The following is a 20,691-nucleotide window of genomic DNA, read 5'->3' as shown; positions in this document are numbered from 1 at the left end:
ATTTTTGTTTATGTTTTTATTGATGGGATTTTTTGGTCAGTTTTGATTAAATAAAAAAACTAGGATTTTATTTCATTTGCTGGTTTTCCATTGCTGGTTCATTTGTTGGTTTTTCCAACTTTTTCAAGAGTGTGGTTTTTATTGGAAGAATTGTTACTTAAATCATATTATTTGTATTTATTTTGTATATTAAAAACTAGTCTTAGTTTTGACTTTAATTATTTATTTATTTATTTATTATTACATTAATTTATGTGTGTGTAGACCCGTTTTTAATATACAAAACAAATATAAATAAAATGATTTAAATAATAATTCCTTCAATAAAAATCACACTCTTGAAAAGTTGGAAAAAAAACCAACGAAGCGTCGCACACTGGTCGAAACCACTGATCTAGCGGCGCGAAAGTCCAAAAATCAAACAATAAAATTGCGAAACATTTCCCATTGTATCGACTACAGATACTTTGCTGACAAAAATTTTGTTTTTCATTTTTGTTGTTGTAAATATTTACTCAGTTATTTACTATCAAATACAAGAAATTTTGCTGCATCAGATTTTAAAAAATTGTTTGCTAAAAAATTTTCTTCATATTTGTTTAACTATTAAATAAATTCATAATAAGACTGAAGATAATTTATTTTTAATTGATAGCGAAGGAAGGGTGTGACTTAAATTATCAAAAATAGTTTTTTGTCAGAAGGTTAATAGTTATATAGCAATAAATTAAAAAAAATAATGTTTATAAGATTTTTATTGGTTTTAACCGGTTTTTCCATAGAGTGCATCTTGTAAACTTGGCCGAACTTGGTTCGATTATTTTTTGGGGAATTAAATTGGATTCTTTGGATACGGAATAACCACATTAGGGCTGCAAATATTTGCAAATCTTCTGATAACTGCACTTTTAAAATATGGGATTTTGTTTGAAATTAATACTAATTTAGCTGGGCATTTGTATGTGAGCTATATCAAAATATGGACCTATCATGAGAAATTTTTGCAAGGAGGAGTTCTACTCCCGGAGACCCTAAAATACCATATTATAGCTAAATCCGGTAATAAATATGGGATAACAAATAAAAACTCAGTGAATCGGGGGGTGCCATAAAAGGGGGCTACATCAAAACATAAATCCACATTGAAAATGTTTTGTAAGAAGATTTTACACGCAGTGATAACACGGAATCTAAAATAACAGCCAAGTCGGTTGAAAAATGTGGTCATGATGATGGAAATGTTTTGTGACCATTAGGAATCCTAAGTACAAAATTACAACTAATTTGAAACGAAAATGTGGCTTAAATCCTCCAAATGCGGAAAATCGGAAGGTACCGTTATATGGGGGCTATACCAAAACATTAGCCAATACGAGTATTGTTCATATTTGGCACATTATTACCCACAGACACAGGGTGTGTTTGTGCAAAATTTCAGTAACATATCTCAATTCGTTTTTATGTTATTAATTTCGCGCCGCTAGATCAGTTGTTTCGACCACCGTGCGTCGGGTGGAAAATGAAATAAAATCCTAATTTTTATTTTCATTTCATCAAAACTGACCAAAATCCCATAAAAAAAAACAAAACATAAACAAAAACAAAAAGAAATTGGTCAAAAAATAAAAATCACAAAAAATGTTATTTTTTTGTTCGCTCTACTCGTAATGTAGATCCACGGCATCGATGTAATTCATTATTAGGCACCTTTCGCAATGGCATATTTGCGACGAAAATGGTCCACGATTTTATAAGGATTTTATACAGTCACCAGAAGCCGATAGCTTTAGTTGCTAGTGCTTTTATATATAATTTTATTGCCATATCACCATATAAAGTTGTAGGGTGTCATATGATTAATTTCATCCCGATGTTAGCTTTTGCTTACTTACACGGTGCAACAATTTCCGTTCATGGTATGGGGTGTGAAAAGTTCGAAGTGGAGGGGAAAGTATTCCGTTAGTAGATTAAAACCCCAAGAGGATTTTGGGTTTTCAGGCCATTTTTTTTAAAAGTCCCTTATATATAAAGACAATAGGTCTCCAATATTGCCCGTTTTACTTCGCAAAATTAAAGATAATGCTTTGAAAATTAATAGAGGCCTTTGGATAACATATGTCGGTCCACTTTTTAGTATAGCCCCCATATAAGTGTATACCCCGATTTTGTAGGGTGGTGCTTGCCAGGATCGAGTTACATTCCCGGAACTATTTCAAATATCCGTTGCCATCTTCAAACTCGAATACAATCTATGATTTGTTGATTTACAAGCATACTGAACCCCATCTTCAGGCGAATTTTCTATAGATACATTGGCTATTCATAAGCTATTGGGTATTTATACCTTTTTAATAATTGATCTTTTGTACAAGAGAGGCTTTTTCCTATAAGAGGTTTGTTGGATTAAATATTACTATATTTTGGTCATTTTGTTACCAGCATTTCTTATAGAAAGTTTGGAGCCTTAAAGTATTTCTTAGAAGAAAGTGAATTCATTGGTTAAATACTGTTGTTCATCAGTTAATATAACATTTTTAAAATTTCTTAAAACCTATCAAACACTGAAAAGCGGTGAGTTTACGTCAAGTGAATGCCTTGAGTTTTCTTAAATGTTCAAATTCTTAGATTGATGTAAAAGATGTACAGGACTTGTGTATGCGAATGCTGTAATTTCTTGAAATAGCTGACGAATCCTCAACCTAATTTTTTGTAGCACTTCTACATGTTCATAATGGATAAAAAGGTAATGATTGAACAAATTACCTGTTTATTCTCAATTTAATTGAGAGTTATTTTTTTATTTCCTTTTGCACAGATTTGGCACCTAATGCCTTGTAATAGCTATTCACAGCAGAGAAATAGAAAATACCGGTTTGTTATCACCCACACTTTCTGTTCAGTTGTCTTTTCTTTGATCAGCAAAATTCATTTCTCGACTATTCTTTGTGCTAAGCATCGTTAGCGCAGTCAATCACGTGAAACACACCCGAAACTACCAAAAAGGCTACCATTAATTAAAGTTTGCAAAAAGTTTGTACGAAATACTAAGATTCGGGCTGAAGTCCGCATTATAGCTTCATATCATTGCGCAAACTACCCAAGATCTATAAAGAAATCACTCCAACTATTGGTGACGGGGAAGAAAAGGAATACCACCCGAGCTGCAAATCAACTTACCAGTAATAAAAACTACGAAATACGTCGAAAGGAGTTTAAAGGTTTTAGAAACCCATATAAACATTATTAAGTTCAATTAAGTCCTTTTGAAGTTATTATTAAAAATGTGTAATAATTGTCAGCAGGTGAATGGCCATAGTGATTCATTTAACAACTGGAATTGTGTTCCAAACTAAAAAGTCCCATTCAGTGGTATAATGCAAAGGATAGCCTAAATGTGCTTATCAATTTCATATTCAATTTAAATTCACATAAGTGCTAAACTAGAAAGAGTTTACTGTGAGTAATTCATGTGCCGACAAATTGTTACCCTGTGTGATTGCATATTTAAAACAATTTACTTAATTTAATGTTTGATCCCACCAAACAGGCAAGCATACAGTCTAGATACACAATTATATATACATATATGATACATACATGACAAACAAACATTACACTTGCAAGTAATGACAATACTGGGTTTTGTCCTTTGCTAAAATGTTGAGATCAAACATATGTGTTAGTGCTAAGCTTGGAATGATAAGCGTGTTGCTGAGTCTGGTTTAATGTTTAGCAACATTGTTGATTAAAAAGAGAATTGAAACCCCATATAGCTAACATCACTGCAACTATAACCATCAGCTGTTCACTGAGAAAGGCCTTTCTGCATGGGAGCAACGGTAACAGACGTGTAAAACAGTGAGTAAAAAGTCTCATAATATGTAATCTCTTATTTTTTTGTTTGTTTTGTTCTGTATAATTTCGTGAAATTATTTTTTTTTCCTTTTAATAATGCTCTCGGTCAGCAATGTTAGCATGAACATTTTTGTTATTGCTTTCTTATGTGATAAGCTATAAAATACTTTAACGTGAAACATTAAAGTGGGTCTCATTTAATTTTACGGATTTATGAATTGATATCTAAAATAAGAATATAATTGGTTACTAGATTTAGTATACTCATTTAAGCTTAAATAATGTACATATCAAAACTATTTAATAATTCAGCGTGGTATTCTGAAATTTTGCAGATGGTATGTTTATCTGCACTAAATAAGTTGTCTAACTGAAGAATAGAGTTAAGTTAATAATGAATATGGTTGAAATTAGTTTTAATAAAAACACAATGCGTGGCATTCAGTAAGTGATTCATAAGTTTGATTCCTTGGCGTAGTAGGGTAGGAAAAGTAACTGAGACTCGGGATCACAGGAAATATTTCTTTCTTTTGCTTGGATGTAATGGACTGTGATCAGGTTGGGCGGGTATTCCGGACGTATAACCATCTTTTCGTCCTGCGAAAACTTCAAAAGTCGGAAAAAAACATTCTATCACTATATTCTATAAACCTATTTTCTATTGTCGCTATCCCCATGGTCGAAACATTTCCGAGCACGTACTTTAAATTAATAGCTTGTAGCTGAAGGACAGGCAGTGGAGCTATAAACCCATACCCTTACGACGAGTAAAAAGCCGGAAACCGACGTGCTCTGTTCCCCAAATTGCCTCTAACTCCACCTCCTTCTAGTCCAATTAGTTATATGCTACAATTTCCAGTATTTTTACGTTTGGTATTTTGGTATTTTAAGTTCTTAGTAAATAGAAATAATCTATGCATCACACAATCATCACTGTAGGTCCACGGTTTTGTATAGGCATCAGCTGTTTCGAGGGCCTTGGCCCTATTTTTTCTTGATGAAGCTCTAATTTGGCATCTTAGTTTCTTGAGGGGGTAGCACAGCTTTTCGAAGAAAATATTCAATGTAGGTCCGTGTTCGAGGGTCTTGACCACATTTCCCATGTTTCGAACCGATTTGGTATGGGGTGTGTTCTATTCCAAATGGAGGTGATGGTATTAGGCCAGAAGAGCAAATCCTCAAAGGGGGTTTGAGTTCTTATGCCAATGTTTCATTTTATGATAAAGTCCCCATATAAAGGTACCTCCCAAGTCCAGGATCCGAACCGATTTGGTATGGAGTGTGGTAAACTCCAAATCGAGGTGATGATATTAGGCCAGAAGAACAAACACCCAAAAGGGTTTGAATTCTCAGGCCAATTTTTCATTTATAAGGGGCTCTAAAAAATGTTTGGCCTGCGAACCCAAACCTCTTTTGGGATTTCGATCTACTAAAGAAATACTATCACTTCTTCTTTACCGAATATCATTGCTTCAGAGGAGAAAATCTTATTAACGGAGAATTCATTTATATAAAGAAAAGGTTCTTCATACAGCACTAAGTTTTTTTGAGCACATAACGGAATAACTTGATGCCATATTCATGTTTTATGTAGATTTAGACCGCATTATTTCTACAGAATAATTTCAGTATTTAAGTCAAATAATTTATATTGAGGCACACATACGAGTGGTGTTAGAAGGAGTCGATATTTCAAAATATCTTGAGTATACATGCTTTTGTTTTTCCATCCCCCTAATAAATCCTTGAAGAATTTTGAATTCTTTATGAATATGCTAGTCTAGACAAATTTTCTACAAAACCATAAAATGAAGAGAAAATGGCGAAAATCCCTATTAGTACACAAAAACCCCAACCAATGTGCATATTTTACGTGACCACTTTAAGTTTGTTAAGTAAATTGATTCTATGATGTGCCATTTCTAGTTAAAAAATTGCAAAGTATTTTCATTTGCCACCTGAAAAATTTTCAACTTATTTATTTTGTTGTTTTTTTCGCTATGAAATTATGTCAAAATTTTGTGAAATTTCGACGCTGTCTTGTCGACCTATTCAATATGAGAATCACGTGCCTCCATTTTAGTCCATTGAGGCTGTGTATCTTTGCGTCAATACAATCTACTTACAATATGAAGAAGAAAAAACTGTCGAGAAGATACGAAACAAGAAAAGTACGAATCATGACGAATGTAACTAGAAGGTAGAAGAAAAAGTTTTGATTTTTTATTTATTTCAAGTTGGCGATGACGGTGAATCAGAGTGAAGGAAATGAGGACTTCTTTAGATACTTGAACCAATTTTCCTACAATTTATGAACTTAAAATATAAACATACACACGCTGAATCGGAGCCACTCAAAGAATGTGTAGTGCTTTCCTAGTGGTAAAAATCAAATAAAAATATCATGGAAATATGAAGGTGGGTGGCACATAAAGAGAATGTGAAAATTTTTGTACAAAGAATGACTACATTATGTGGAAACCGAAATCGTAACTCCTTACTTTTATATGAATTTCCAAGCAGTAATAGATGCGGGGTAAGGTATATCAATCGTTCGGACTAATTTGAATTCGAAACAGTTCATAAATACAGATATGCCGACATAGATAAAATTTTTTTTATCTTCAAAATTGTATAATTAGGATCTTACTTTAAATGTTTGATTATTTTTAATTAGGCATCTAGAATTGTTCGAAGATATAGACGCCTTTTTAATACACAGGTAACTATTCAAAAATCTTATATTGGGTACTTTGAGTATACGTCTGGTCACAGGGACACCTTAAATACATCTAAAATCTTCAAAGTTTTCAAGAGCTATCGCGAATTCCACATACGGATGGACTGATCCATTCTTAATGTTGCCTCAGATGAATTACAAACCGTATGACAAAACTAAAATAAGTCCATTTTATGGTGGAGGGTCTACAAAAAGAGAAAATAAAGAATTTGACGTAATTCCAAGTGTTCGTCATCAAGTAAAGAAAAAAATAAACACAGTAAACCTCAAAATCATCACCAACAAAATATCATAACATCACAGACTCTTCTCATGGGTTATAAATGTTAACTAAAAAATTGAAGAAGTCATGAAGAGGGCAAGACAAATTGACACACATACAAACAAACCCGCAAACCACACACACACAAACACGACCAGCCTCTGTGGTCTATAGAAATGTACCCAAAGGAATGCATGAATGAATGACGATGATTGAATGAATGAAATACATGATGACTGACGGGCGGTGGTGAAGGCTGGTTAATGGGTTGACTCTATGGGTGCTAGGCTAGTTGAATGATGAATGCTACTTGATTTGTATAGCGACGGGCATGAGTGAATGAATGAAATGTAGAGGATTGTCAACACTTACTAATTGAATTTTGGTGTGAATTTTAAATCCGATTCTTTTATTGTTGCTTTTATTTCTGATTCCGCTACTGCTACAGCTTGTGTATGAATGGTGGCTTTATTCTTGCTCAGTTTTCTCTCTATCTTATTGTTATTCGTGTTATTTGCTGCTCTTTGTTCCTGGCTGACTTAAAGTCGGATTGTTGTATACCACAACATAACAAAACAGCTCCTTCAATTACAAAAGTGTATAGTAGAAATCTCGTTCATATCTGCAATAGAGTGAGAAAAAAGAAAAAACAGAAACGAGATTTAATACATAAAGCTTAAGTGCGTTTGTATAGTTGTTGGTGGTAGGATGCTTAGTTGGTTAGTTGACTGGCTGGTTGGCTTGTTTGCTTTTCTGTGAAGTGGTAATAAATCCTATTTGGGCACTCTTGAGGTTACACAATTCATTTTATTTAATTAAATATTTTTCTTTCAACTTCTGAAAACAAACTGTAGACACCCATCGACAACGCTGCTCATGAAACCCATTGTATTCGGACTGTGTGCATTACGTAGTGTAATGCTAAAGATATACTTGAATATAAAACAAAACTAAAATCATTATACATATTAAATTACGACTTCTCCTAGTTGTAGGCGCTGGACAAACTAGATAACCCTTATGTTTTCATAATAGCCATGTCAAAATAGACATGCGTATAAGGAGAAACTTCCCGTAAAGATCAATTTTGTGCGAAAAGCTAGGGCTTGCCATCTGAAGCAAGATCCCATGCGTGAAGTTGTTAGTGAGATAGAATTTTTAATTTTAGAAATTTTTAATTCTAGAGATTTTTTCTTAAGAGTTAGCATTCTTTTGATATTGTAATCTAAGGGTTACATTATTCATATTGAGCCACAGCCACATATATTAGGATGATGAATTTTTATACCTGTGTCATATTTCGATAATTTTAATTTAAGATTAGATAAAATCTTACATATAAGATGACTTGATAAAGAACCTCAGTCACAAATATTTTGAAATTATTTCTTTAAATCATGTGATTATATGTATATGTAAGATTTTATCTAATCTTAAATAAATTCTTATCAAATTATGATATCGGGAAACGCGTTCGAAGATGGGGCATATCGGTCAATACTTTCGGGTAACTCCACATAATAGTTCACATATTTGGTCCAAACTTTGCACATCGTAATATTTTTTTCTAGAAATAAATTACGTCCGAATATGGACTATATCTGTCCGCTTCTTTGGGTATCACCCATACAAAATTTCAAAATTTGTCTATGTCTCGGTCCGGTAAAAGATTTTTAGAGGCCAAGTCTATACTAAAATACAATTAACCAAAAATCATGAAAATTAAAAATGTTGTGTATCGTTACGTAAAGCTATTTTAAAGTTTTTTTAGTTGATGTTATGTATATGCAATATTGGCACAAAGTAAATAATTCAATAGAGAGAGATCACAATATTTTAGATACAAGCTTCAAATTTGGTACAGAGTATAATATATTAGTCCTTGGATGTTAACGTTCGGTATAGTCCCTATACAAAAGTTTTTAACCAAATTCTTCAACTGAATTGAAGCTATAACTAAAAAATCTTTCAAATGAATATTACCCATATAGATTTACGTTTTGGTGTATCCCAGAATATTCAACCACATTAGCTCTTATTTGGCAATTTGGGTTCTAAATCCCGTAGAGAATTGCTTTCGAAAGATTTTATATAATTCGGGGCTATTAGCATACTTTTAAAAAATATCGTCAGTAATATGGATTTTGGAAATCCTTTTGGTGGGATAACCTTAATGCAAAAAATGAAGGGATTGCATTCGCGAATATGTCGAATAGAGATATACAGTGTTTGAAGGATATAAACGGTTCGGCCCGAACATAACGCCTTTTCTTCTTTAAAGTACATATCCAGATATCACACACCAACTTCAGTCCCATTAAAAAAGTTTTGTATTATTGTAAGAAAATAATATTTTACCTGAAGTGATAGAGTCCATGAAAGCCAACACAAAATTCAGAAAATTACATTAAAAAAGAAAACATTTTTATCGGGAGCCGGGCGATGCAATCTACGATTCATAGACTCCGATTCCAACTCGCAGTACTGTTTGAGTCTACGCAAAAACATGGCCGAAAAAATATCTCTAAAAAAGCTCGGCAACAATTTAGTTAAGTCCTGAAAAAATAGGTTAAGTTTGATACGTCAATGGTTGTTGTTCCCGCTTATTTTAGAATATCGCTGTAAACAATATCGCAAGCAGTAGCATTGGTCAACATGTCCAATCGATTCTCGAACAGCCCTTAAATTGCACTTATGTTGAAATTTTGTGAGGGAGGTATCCGAAGATGTTGTCGTATAGGGTCTATATACGACAACATCTTCGTACTTGATATATATATGTACGTTCGGAAGTAATTTTGGGATGTTCAAAGTTTCGGTGAAATCGGATATTGAAAAGTGGGAGGTACCTGAAAGAGTGAACCGATATAATCCATATTCGAACCTAAATATCTTTCGAAAAAATCGATTTGGACTTTCGAGATTTATTGTGCTCAAGAGTGGACCGATATGACTTAAAATTTGGACCGAATCTGTTGATCTGTTCGAGAGTTCCACTAAATATTTGGATATAGGTCCACGTTTTGGAATAGACCCCATATAACGGCACCGTCCGATTTCAGAAATTTTGGAGTTTTTAGTTACATTTTCTGACCAAATTAGCTATAATTTGGCATTTAGGGTTCCTAGTAGTAAAAAAACTTCTATTGTTTTATTATTTTTAGTGTATTCCTTTTGATATTATGCCTGTCCGTGTACTCTATAATTTTTAATAGTTATTACAAATGTTTCGAATCTTTACAGTTGTATAAATGATCGAATAAAAAGACAAACTTATTAACACCCATTTTCGTAAAAAAAATCTTTTGTCAAATTCAAATTTTCTTAATCAATTATCTCACTGCTGAGAAAAGAAGGAGATTTTTTTAACACAATATATTCCTACCTATAACAAGAACGAACCTACCAAAGAATAAGTGCTCTTGACGCTACGTCCTATCGACGCCTAAAATATTACGAATTTTGAAAAACGAACAAAATTTCCTATAAAAACAGGGGTTAAGGGAAGGCTAAGGGGTGAATTCGCCTCCTGTATAACCTTACCAAATGAACCATGCCTATTATTTTCTTCTTCTTTGCTTTCATTTTCACTTTCAGTTTTCCCAAGCAATATCTTGCTGTGGTCGTTCATATTGTAGGACACTTGTTTGCTCATTAAATTCTCATTACAAAAATGTTACATGCAACACAAATCATTTGTGAAACCTCTATGCAATACTAATAAACAGTAATGTCCCACTGTCTAATGAGAAATAATGCATACAATTCGGTTGTCACAGTTGGAAATACACACTAAGGCCATACGCCATGCGTATAATGATGAACCAATTCTTGTTCTCGTTCATACTAACAAATATAAATGTTGGCGCCAAGTGACACCAACGATATCGGGACCAGAGTAAAAAATAAGTTTACATACCTACAGTAAAACTGGCCCTTGTGAATTATAGAAACAACAGCAACAACACTAATATCAACAAGCCATTTTAATTTAATTAAAAAAAAAAACATAAAAACAAATGAGTTGACGACAACAACGATGACAGGGACACAGCGGCAAATGACTATGTGAATGCAATGCAAAACAAAAAATCATCACTGAATGGGCTCTATTGCGCAGGATAACTGGATAGTCATTCATCACAACGTTGGAATTTGTTAGATGTTCAAGGGAAAATACTGCACAAATTACTGCCACTTGGACAAATTATGACAATGCGGATGAACAAAAATTCCACAAGAACACAGACAGAAAAAGAGGAAAAAATATGTCATAAAGCATAAAGCACAAAGCTAACAACATACAGTAAAAAAAGAACAGTTGTCTACGCTAACTGGTTACAACTACAATACTGCCTATTATATTGGAAGGAATCCAATTAAATTTGTTCATGTTTCATAAGGGGATTGTGGTGATTTGTCCACCAAGGAGAAGATGTATCAAAATGACTCAGTAACTGGAATTTATAGTGCGGTTTTGTTTTTTGTTTCTGGTTTTGCCCATGGCAAACACACATACCAATAACTAGTAAATCCAATGTGGTTAGGAGTTTTCTTCGACATTGACCATTGGTTTTTATACAAATGCCCTGTGTTGTTGTCAGTCATGCTTTTGTTGACGAACCAGTGGATGAGATGGAATTTATTTGACATTTTGGAACTGTAGAAAACCAAATTGACCACAGCAATGAATTTGAGTTTGTTTTTTGTTGGTAAGACGATAGAAATATATGAAAAAGGATATCAAGTTTGTTGATTTTATTGGGGGAAAAATAATACATTTTCAAAGTAATGTATTAGAAGAAATGAAAGGAAAATATTGTGGTTTTTGGGATATCAAAATTTTTTTAAAATTTCATTTTTATATTTCCATCACATTTAGGGATTATAATTAATTGCTAATTTTTATAATTGGTTAGTTTCTTAAAGTTGTCATTTCGCCACAACGATCTCAATTTAATATAGCATGGAACGTAGTTTATCTAGAATCATATTGAGGAAACTTGGAACAAATATTTTGTCGACAAACATTTTATGAAGCGGAGCAAGAAAGCTAGCTGGCGAGGCTTCTTATGTACTAGAGTTGTATAGTTCATGAACGAACTAGTTCAATTGAACGATTCATTGAAAAGAGCGTATGAACTAGATCAGTCGATATAGTTCATTATAGTTCACTGAACTATAATCAGTCGGCGACCGTACGATCAACGAACGAACGATTCACAATCTAGTTCAACATGTCGTTCACAAATGCAAAGTGACGCCGTCGTCTGTTTCGTAATGTGATGAGTTTGTTTACGTTTTGGATGAAAGTACATGGAATGGAATAGCTGCTCGAAAATGAAGATTTCTACAGAAACATAGAGACATAACATATTCCAATATGTCGAATCCATTACCTATTGAAGTACCTTGTTTTGGATAAAATAAAAAGAAGAAACGCACACGACGCTCAAAGCTTTATCGAAATGACAATTTCTACACACACACAACATACGATTTTTTGCCAGCCACCACCTAAATGAAGGACGTTTTTTCTTAAATTAATACCAAGTCAATCTTTATTACGAATGGAATAAACTATGTTAATATAATATTTTTGTTCTGGAGTAGTTAAATTACATTATTCAACTGTTTGTTTCTATTTGGTGTATGTTTGCGTCTTCATCAAACGAACAATTAAGAACCGGTGAACGATTCTGATCCGAATGATTGAACTGTATAGTGAACTATGAACTATTACTGAACTAGTTCGGTTAAAAGAGCTAAACTATTGAACTAGATCTTTAAAATGAACTAGGTTGTACAACTCTATTATGTACCAAGGCCGTAAGACTATTCGAAGAAAAATTCGTTCGATTCACCTCCAAAGATTGGTAGTATTTCGAGCGTATTTTGGTTCTAATCGGTTTAGAGAATCAGGTCATAACAATTATCGGTTTGCAATTTGTTTGTGAATTGTTTTCTCACATATATAGTTTCTGTGAAATAATTGTATTGTAAAGCTGCATAAAGATAAATACATTTGAATGCAAACAATTCAAGCTATTGTTCAATAATATAATAAAGACTCTACACCATAATGAATGTCTTAATAAACTCTCGCATTAAATGTTACCTTTTGATGTTAAAGATGTCAATTTATCGACATATTCAAACTGTAGGGTCATTTCGTTGTGGTGTCACAAATGTTATGACATTTGACCTTTTGTCGCCACAACAAAAATACACATAGCCGCACTAAAGTACAATATCTTTACGTACAATGAATGAAATCCCAAAAATCATGACGAAAAATGAACCACCCAAACAATACCAAGTCTATGGCTTATGTCGTCACGGCATTGCCCAATACCCACCCAACATCATCATCCTCATTATTGTCATAATCCGGTCATGGGTAGAAGCAATTTAATGCTTTCGCTTCCCATCCTCTTTGCAACATCACATTTTGATGACAATTCCTTAACATGTTTTCATCATCTCTGGTATGTCAGAATAATTACGAAGAAGTTGGGAAAACAACTTTCAATCTCTTTGAGTTGATTTCTGGTGTGGGTTTTTTGTTCTTGGGTAAACACATTTAGGTTTATTTGATAATTCCATGGAAATTCTTTGCAGAAGGCTTGCCAGGGCTATTCGATTCAGTGGAACAAATATAATGGGAAAAGTGGTTAGTTGTGGCTGGAGGATATATATTTTTTCATTTGCGGCATAGTCTATAAAATGTGATGTGAATATTTGTATTCATTGCAATATTCTTCATTCGTTTATTGTATTTCCGGCTATCGGCGGCAAGTTTTAATGTCGGCAATTATTTACAGACTCAACCAGAAATGCCGCAGGTCAGGAGAGCTGTTGTATACAGTGAATAGTAATCACAACGATTTAATATTTTTTTTGGAGAGGGTCATAGTGAATACAAAAGTATGTAACATGTTGAAGCAGGATTAAGTTAAGGTACACTATTGTACCAGCAATATATATGGAAAATATGTGTTCAAAGTTAATTACAACTACTAATTAAGTTATGAATTTTGTAATAATTTTGTATGAAATTTTTCAAATATTATAAAAATCATTGCACGTTTAGATATAGCTACCGTATATGTTTTCACCTGATTTCACATTAAAAATGCATAAACGAGCTTAAGAGACAAACAATTGATACACCCGTCCAGAAATAGGACAAAGTTTGCCGATTTTTGTTCAAATCGGTTTAGATTTAGATGTGGTCGTCATATATAGGTTTATTCAACAAAAATAAAATGTAATTATTCATAATTTCTTTTTTTAGCTGGGAACGGTTGTGTGATCAACATATCCTTTCAATTTTGAAATTTTTAATACTTAAAATTAAAAATGGGTGATTTTGCGGGATGGTCCAAATTTTATTTATTTGTATTAAGTGTATGATACATAAGAGTTATATTATTAAATTGGAAAAATTGTCATTGGCACAGGCTCCTAAAATCAGTATTTTTCGTACCATCCACATATTATGAGGGTATATTAATTTTGTTTTTCCGTTTGTAACGCATTGAAATGATCTATCTCGATCTATACATGCCTGTCTATGACAATCGCTCTAGCATCCAGAAAAACTGGAATGCGACGCAAATAGAAAATTTTGCACAGATGCGTCTTTTGTCATGCTGATCATGTTGGATGGCTATATCGGTCCACGCTTTAGTATACCATATTCAGGAATTTTGAAAATTCTATCGTGGTTTTCGGCCCAAATTGGATGTAATGTGGCATTTTGGGATGAATGAGATCTGAAAACATATCAACAAACATTTTGGACATATGAAAGTCCACTTTTTAGAATAGCCCCATATAACAGTACCGCCCGATTTCAGGTATTTTTAAGTTTTCATCGACGTTTTTGGCCCAAATCGGATGTAGTTTGCCATTTATTGTTCAAAAAGGTCAAAAAACTTTGTCACCTAAAATTGTATTTTGGAATAGCCCCATATAACGGTACTGCCTGATTTCAGGTAGTATGAAGTTTTTATCAAAGTTTTCGGTCCAAATCGGATTTAATTTGGCATGTATTTTTCAAAGAGGTCAAAGAAATATGCTTTAAAAATTATGGGCATTGACCACGTTTTGAATATCGCCCATATAACGGTATTCTCCGACTTCAGGCATTTTGAAGTTTTTCTCGGTGTTTTCGCCCGAAATTGGCATAGCTTGGAATTTAGGAATGAAGTGGTCAGAAAACTTATTCATCGAAAATTGTGGACATAGTATTTAGGTCGGCGTTTTGGAATAGCCTCCATATAACGCTACTGCCAGATGTTAGGTATTTTGAAATTGTTATAAATTTTTTTCGGCCCAAAAAGGATGTAATTTGGCATTTAGGGGGCAAAAAACTTCTCCATCAAAATTATGAACGTTTACCGCTATGTTTTGGTAACGGCCCTACCGGATTTCGTGTATATTGAAGTTTTTAGCAATATTTTATGACCGAATTAGCTCATCATCATGTTTGAGAATAGTCCTATATTACAGCACTTCCCGATTTATGGTTACCAGTGGTCAAACTTCTCCAACGAAAATTGTGCTCATAGTTCCACGGTACCTACTGATTTTAGGTATTTTAAGGATTTTAGCTGCATTTTTTGGTCAGAACTAGCTATTACTTGACATTTGAGTTTCCGAGTGGTCGAAAAACTTATACACTAAAAATTGTCAACTAGGTAAATGTTTTGGTATAGCCTCCATATAATAATACCTCCCGATTTTAAGTGTTTTGAGGAGCTTGGCTACATTTGTTGACCGAACCCCATCTGTAATTTGACATTTCAGGTTCCCAGTGGTCAAAAATTTCTGCACATAGTGAGTGTATTCCAATTGAAATTTTGGTACTACTCATTACCAATTTTTTGTTGCAGCCGTCTCCTTGATTTTTTTGTTTTTTTTTTTATTTTTCTCATCTATGAACATTGTAGTTACAGAATCCGCAAAAACTTCCCAGGTGTAAGCACCTTCCATTGAAAGTTGGTTCAGGCGCACCGTGTATTGTAATCAAAGGCACTAGGAACTTTTTTTCGAGATTGTGCAGACCCAGGACCCTAGACACGTTTACCTGTGAAGGACTGCTTATTTGATTCGTTGCTGATAGCATTCAGATATGCCTCCTCGGAGGATGGACGAGAATAGCATACACGTACTACTTATGTAAACGGAGACCAAAATGTTATTGACATTTCTTGAAACAACTCGCGGAAAAACTCCAAACTCTCCTCTTGTCATAAAGTAGCAGACTCCAGTAGTTCGAAAGCATAATCAGGATTTTCCAGATGTTTCATTGTTTTGCGATCTTGATCTCTTAATATACTCAATAAAAAGTTTAAGCCTGTTTCATGTCCGGAACTAAACATCTTAAACATTTCATTGAAAAGGCAGAGAACTGAAGAATTATATTGGTAAATACCACTATTGCCATTGTGCAGTCCCCTCATGGAGTGATATAGTCTATAATAACTATAGAATAACCTACTGCTGAATAGTTCATGCACATTATTATAACTTATTACTGTGTCAGTAAAATATGTATGCCAGCTTCAGAACAAAGAGTATGATTTAATCTAAAACAGAAAATCCAAATCTAGGTCAACGCTTTTAATGTGGGGGTGGAAATATTTGCAGGCAGTCATGCTAAATCTTAGTGTACTACTCCAAACAAAAAAACTATATTATATTTATTTATGCTGTTGTTGTTTTTAATGCCTATTACTTAAGCTTGACATGGAGTCGCAATTTCAGGGTTTACCAATGTGGAAGCAGCTTTCCTCTGCTGTGCTCATATTGCATATAATGCTATTAAAATATTTGTATAAGTGCTCTGCAACAATAATCCTTTTTAAATATCACACCCACACAACGATATATGTAGTTGGTGAACTCTATTACTACACAGCTGCACTTTAAAATATTTACTATTTATGTATCCCGATAAAATATGGATGTACTCGTACTCTTAACTGTAGGCATATTAAACAATGTTTATGTCACACATATATATGTATTTACATACATTACATAATCAACAATCATCTATGCTTACACACACTCTATTTCAAATATTTCCTAAAACATTTAACGAATTTCCGTTTATGCCAATAGTTTTGTGTCGAGGATTTTTGAAATGCATATTTACATTCTGTCATAATTTTAAAGCTTAACAAAAACAAATATTTGCATTTGTTTATACAATGAAAATTTAGCAAAAAAAGTTTTATCAATATGGGATATTTGAAGTTATCATTTGCTAATGGTTAAATTTTTAAATGCAAGATACACTGTTTTCGGGAATTAAAAAACAAAAATTGCACGTTAACAAATTTAAGTTCTGTCGGACCGACCTTGTTATCCCCTCCACCACGAACTGTATTGAAGTAGTAAAAATTAATTTCCTTTCTTTTATGAAAGTTCTTAGCTTTTCTTCTTATTCCTTGCAGGAGCAGGATATCTTAACTGACAGTACTCCCTTTAAAAAAGCTATGACGACCCATACGTTGTTTTTTCTAAAACATGGACCTATATTTACAATTTTTTTTAAACTGTTGTATCCTCAGACAACACACAATATTAAATTACAGTAGTCGTGGTTCGAAAATTTGACAAAAAACCCCCCTCGAAATACATAAGATTGGGCAATACCGGTTTATGAGGGCTAGGCTTAAACCTGTATATACACGAGTATGAATTGTCTTTGCGAGTAAGTTTTCTCTTTTCTAGGAACACAAAATTCAAATTAACAACCAATTCGGTAAAAAATTGTAACTAAAATCTTCAAAAAATCTTAAATGGGGGCTACCCTTATATGGGGGCTATACCGAAACGTGGACCTATACTGTCAGATTTTTTGCGTGCGATGATTTGTACCTTCAATAATGTTTTGAAGCGTTAATGAAGACTAAATACCAAATTTGAGTCATTCCGGTTTATTAAAGTGGCCAAACTTTTCAACATTACGAAAATCGGGAGTACCGTTCTATGGAGGCTGTATCAAAATGTTCAGATGTACCGAGAAATTTCTGGAGGAAAGTTTTGTAACCCTATCTCTTTGTTGGAGATATTGCATTAATTTTGGTGGAGCAATGTTGCTAAACTTTAAAAATATCGAAAATTGGGGATAGCGTTCTATTGGGCCTATATGAAAAAGGGGCCTACACCGAAAAATTTCTTTTAGAGAGCTTATACCCCCAACGAAGACAAAATACCAAATTTCAGTCATTTTAGTGGCTGAAAATCGAGAGGTGCGTTTTATGGGCTATATGAAGACGTGGATTTATACCGATAAAATTCAGGTGGAAAATTGTATACCCAGATTGAAGCCATTTGGCTTCATATTGGAGTCAAAACAGCAAAATACCGAAAACTGGGGTCGTTCTATGGGGCTATAAAAGGACGTGAACCTAAACTGATAATTCTTTACTGGGGTATTTTATACCCCACTCGAAGACTTGTAACTTGACCGCTACATTGCAAAACCGCCCCTCTGATATTACATCCAGTTTCAATACAAAACTACCTTATCAGTGCATGCATAATCCCAACTTCATGCATAATTACAACTCCATTCATACATTATTTAAACTTCAGTGTATTTCCTGGTTGTCTCGCCTTACAAATAATTCTCATTCACTCCGTAAACCCAGATGGATAAGATGTTTGGTTTTCGTCGCTGAATTTGTCGAGTGCTGGCGTTGAACGAAGTACAAAATAAGACGTGTGGCATTGTCCGCAGTCACTTGAACCTGTCGACTCGTTCGCTCCTGGCGATTCGTTCGCTCCTTGCGATTTGTTCGCTCCTGTCGACTCGTTCGCTCCTGACGATTCGTTCGCTCCTGTCGACTCGTTCGCTCCGTTACCTAACCACTTCCGACTCTTCTCTTTGCAGAGTAGCAGAACCGACCGTCAACAGCCGACCGAAAGCCGCCCAGCCGATTGTCGATCCAATACCGAGCCGAGTACTGTCGTGAAGAATATCGCCGACAACTACCAACAAGCCGACAGCATCCGAGCACCCCAGAACCGAGCAAACACACCCGACGACTACCAACGAGCCGACCGCATCCGACGGCATCCGATTACCCAGAGCCGAGCAACACATTCGACGATTGCCGACGAGCAACCAACAAACGAATATCACCGAGCCGATCCACATATCCGACGACTGTCGAGCCGACAGCCAACCGACTATCACTATTCCCATCCCCACACCCGATCATCATCGGGCCGACAAGCATCCATCCGAGATTGTTCGTAGCATCATCCTATCAATATACACTACATCCCCGACTAATCTCAAAACCATTGAATATTCATATATACGTAATTGTATCAATAAAGAATTGAAGTACAATTAAATGTTGTTCTTACTTAAGGTTCGTGGGTCCTTAAGTCGACCCTGGAAACGGCTGAGCTAACCTCAGCCTTTGGTAAAACCACTCGTTATGGACTTAATGCCAAATTGCATACATTTCGGTTTGATAATGACGCTGACACCTTCAAAGTACCGAACATTGTGTGGCACCGTTCTATGGGGTGGAAAGTTTTAGTCCCCCAGAGAAGTATAAATACCCAATTTGGTCATTTCTGTGGGATATTGAAGGCACAAGTTTCAAAATGCTGAAAATCGGGAGTAACGCTTATGAAGACTAGACTGGTTTTAACTCTAAGGAAAAAATCGATGTCGGATTTTTTAGGCTTTACCCCCTAAAGATTGCCAAAATTTAAGCACATTCGGAAAATGTTAACACGTGTCACTGGGGCCTCAAATTTCCATAGAAATTTGTATGGGGCCAAAGGTGAATTTTCAAAAAATTGCTCTAAAGGCCACATTTATTGTCCAATATTTTTTACCAGTTTATTGTGCCGCATGAAAAAATCCTACATCGATTTTTTAAAACCACTCTAATGAAGACGTGGGCGTATACCAACAACTTGCAGGTGGAAAGATTTATACCCCTAATGTAGTCAAAATGCAAAATTGCATCCATTTCGGTAACATATTGAGGTTACAACCTTCAAAATACCGAAAATCTGAAGGTACTCTTCTATGGGGATATATGACAACGTAGACCTGTACTTATAATTCTCTTCGGGAGTATTTTATACCCCCCTCGAAAACTTAATACCAAATGTCATCCATTTGAGTTTGATAATGACGCGTACCCTTCAAAATACCGATAATCGGGTGGGACCGTTCTATGGGGATATATATAGACGTAGACCTATACCGAGAAATTTCAGGTGGAAGGTTTTGTACTCCAACGAAGACTAAAAAATAAATTTTAGCCATTTCGTTTGGATATTGACACCACAACCTTAAAAATACCGAAAATCGGAAGGTACAGTTTTATGGGGGCTATATGAAATCGTGGACCTATACCGGCGAATTTCAGGTGGAATGTTTTGTACCACTAATCCTCGAGTCTAAATACCACATTTCAGCCATTTCGGTTGGGTATTGAGGCCACAACCTTCAAACTGCGGAAAATCGGGAGGTACCGTTCTATGGGGACGGCTCTGGTTATATCGACTTAGAATTTTATGCTGATCAAGAATATATATACTTTATGCAGTCTTCCAACGAAAACTCGATGGGTTACAAACGAAATAACAAATCTAATTACCATCCACCATATTATGGTGGAGGGTATACAAATTGTAAGAAGGCCCTGCTTTTAATTTAATGATCATATTTAACTTTAATATATTCAGAAGGCTATACATCTGTAAAAATTTCATTCAATAACAAAATAAAACTAATAGTATTGGGCATATGTATTTCAAATCTGTAAAATTGATTTACGGA

General features: G+C 34.4%; 1 protein-coding gene across 2 annotated transcripts in view; it reads right to left on the bottom strand.

Annotated features, from left to right (window-relative positions):
* Window positions 1-20,691, bottom strand: part of Nlg2 (Neuroligin 2) — a 652,897-nt gene that overhangs the window by 344,660 nt on the left and 287,546 nt on the right. For both annotated transcript variants that reach the window (XM_073968160.1, XM_073968161.1), the window contains one exon: window positions 7,230-7,479. The gene's annotated coding sequence lies outside the window, so the exon portion shown is untranslated. The remainder of the gene's footprint in view (window positions 1-7,229; window positions 7,480-20,691) is intronic.

Source organism: Musca autumnalis, unplaced genomic scaffold, assembly GCF_047663935.1.
Source record: "Musca autumnalis isolate F117 unplaced genomic scaffold, ASM4766393v1 scaffold_2, whole genome shotgun sequence".
NCBI lineage: Eukaryota > Metazoa > Arthropoda > Insecta > Diptera > Muscidae > Musca > Musca autumnalis.
The sequence above is the reverse complement of the archived record's forward strand: the minus strand, read 5'-3'. Positions and strand labels throughout refer to the sequence as shown.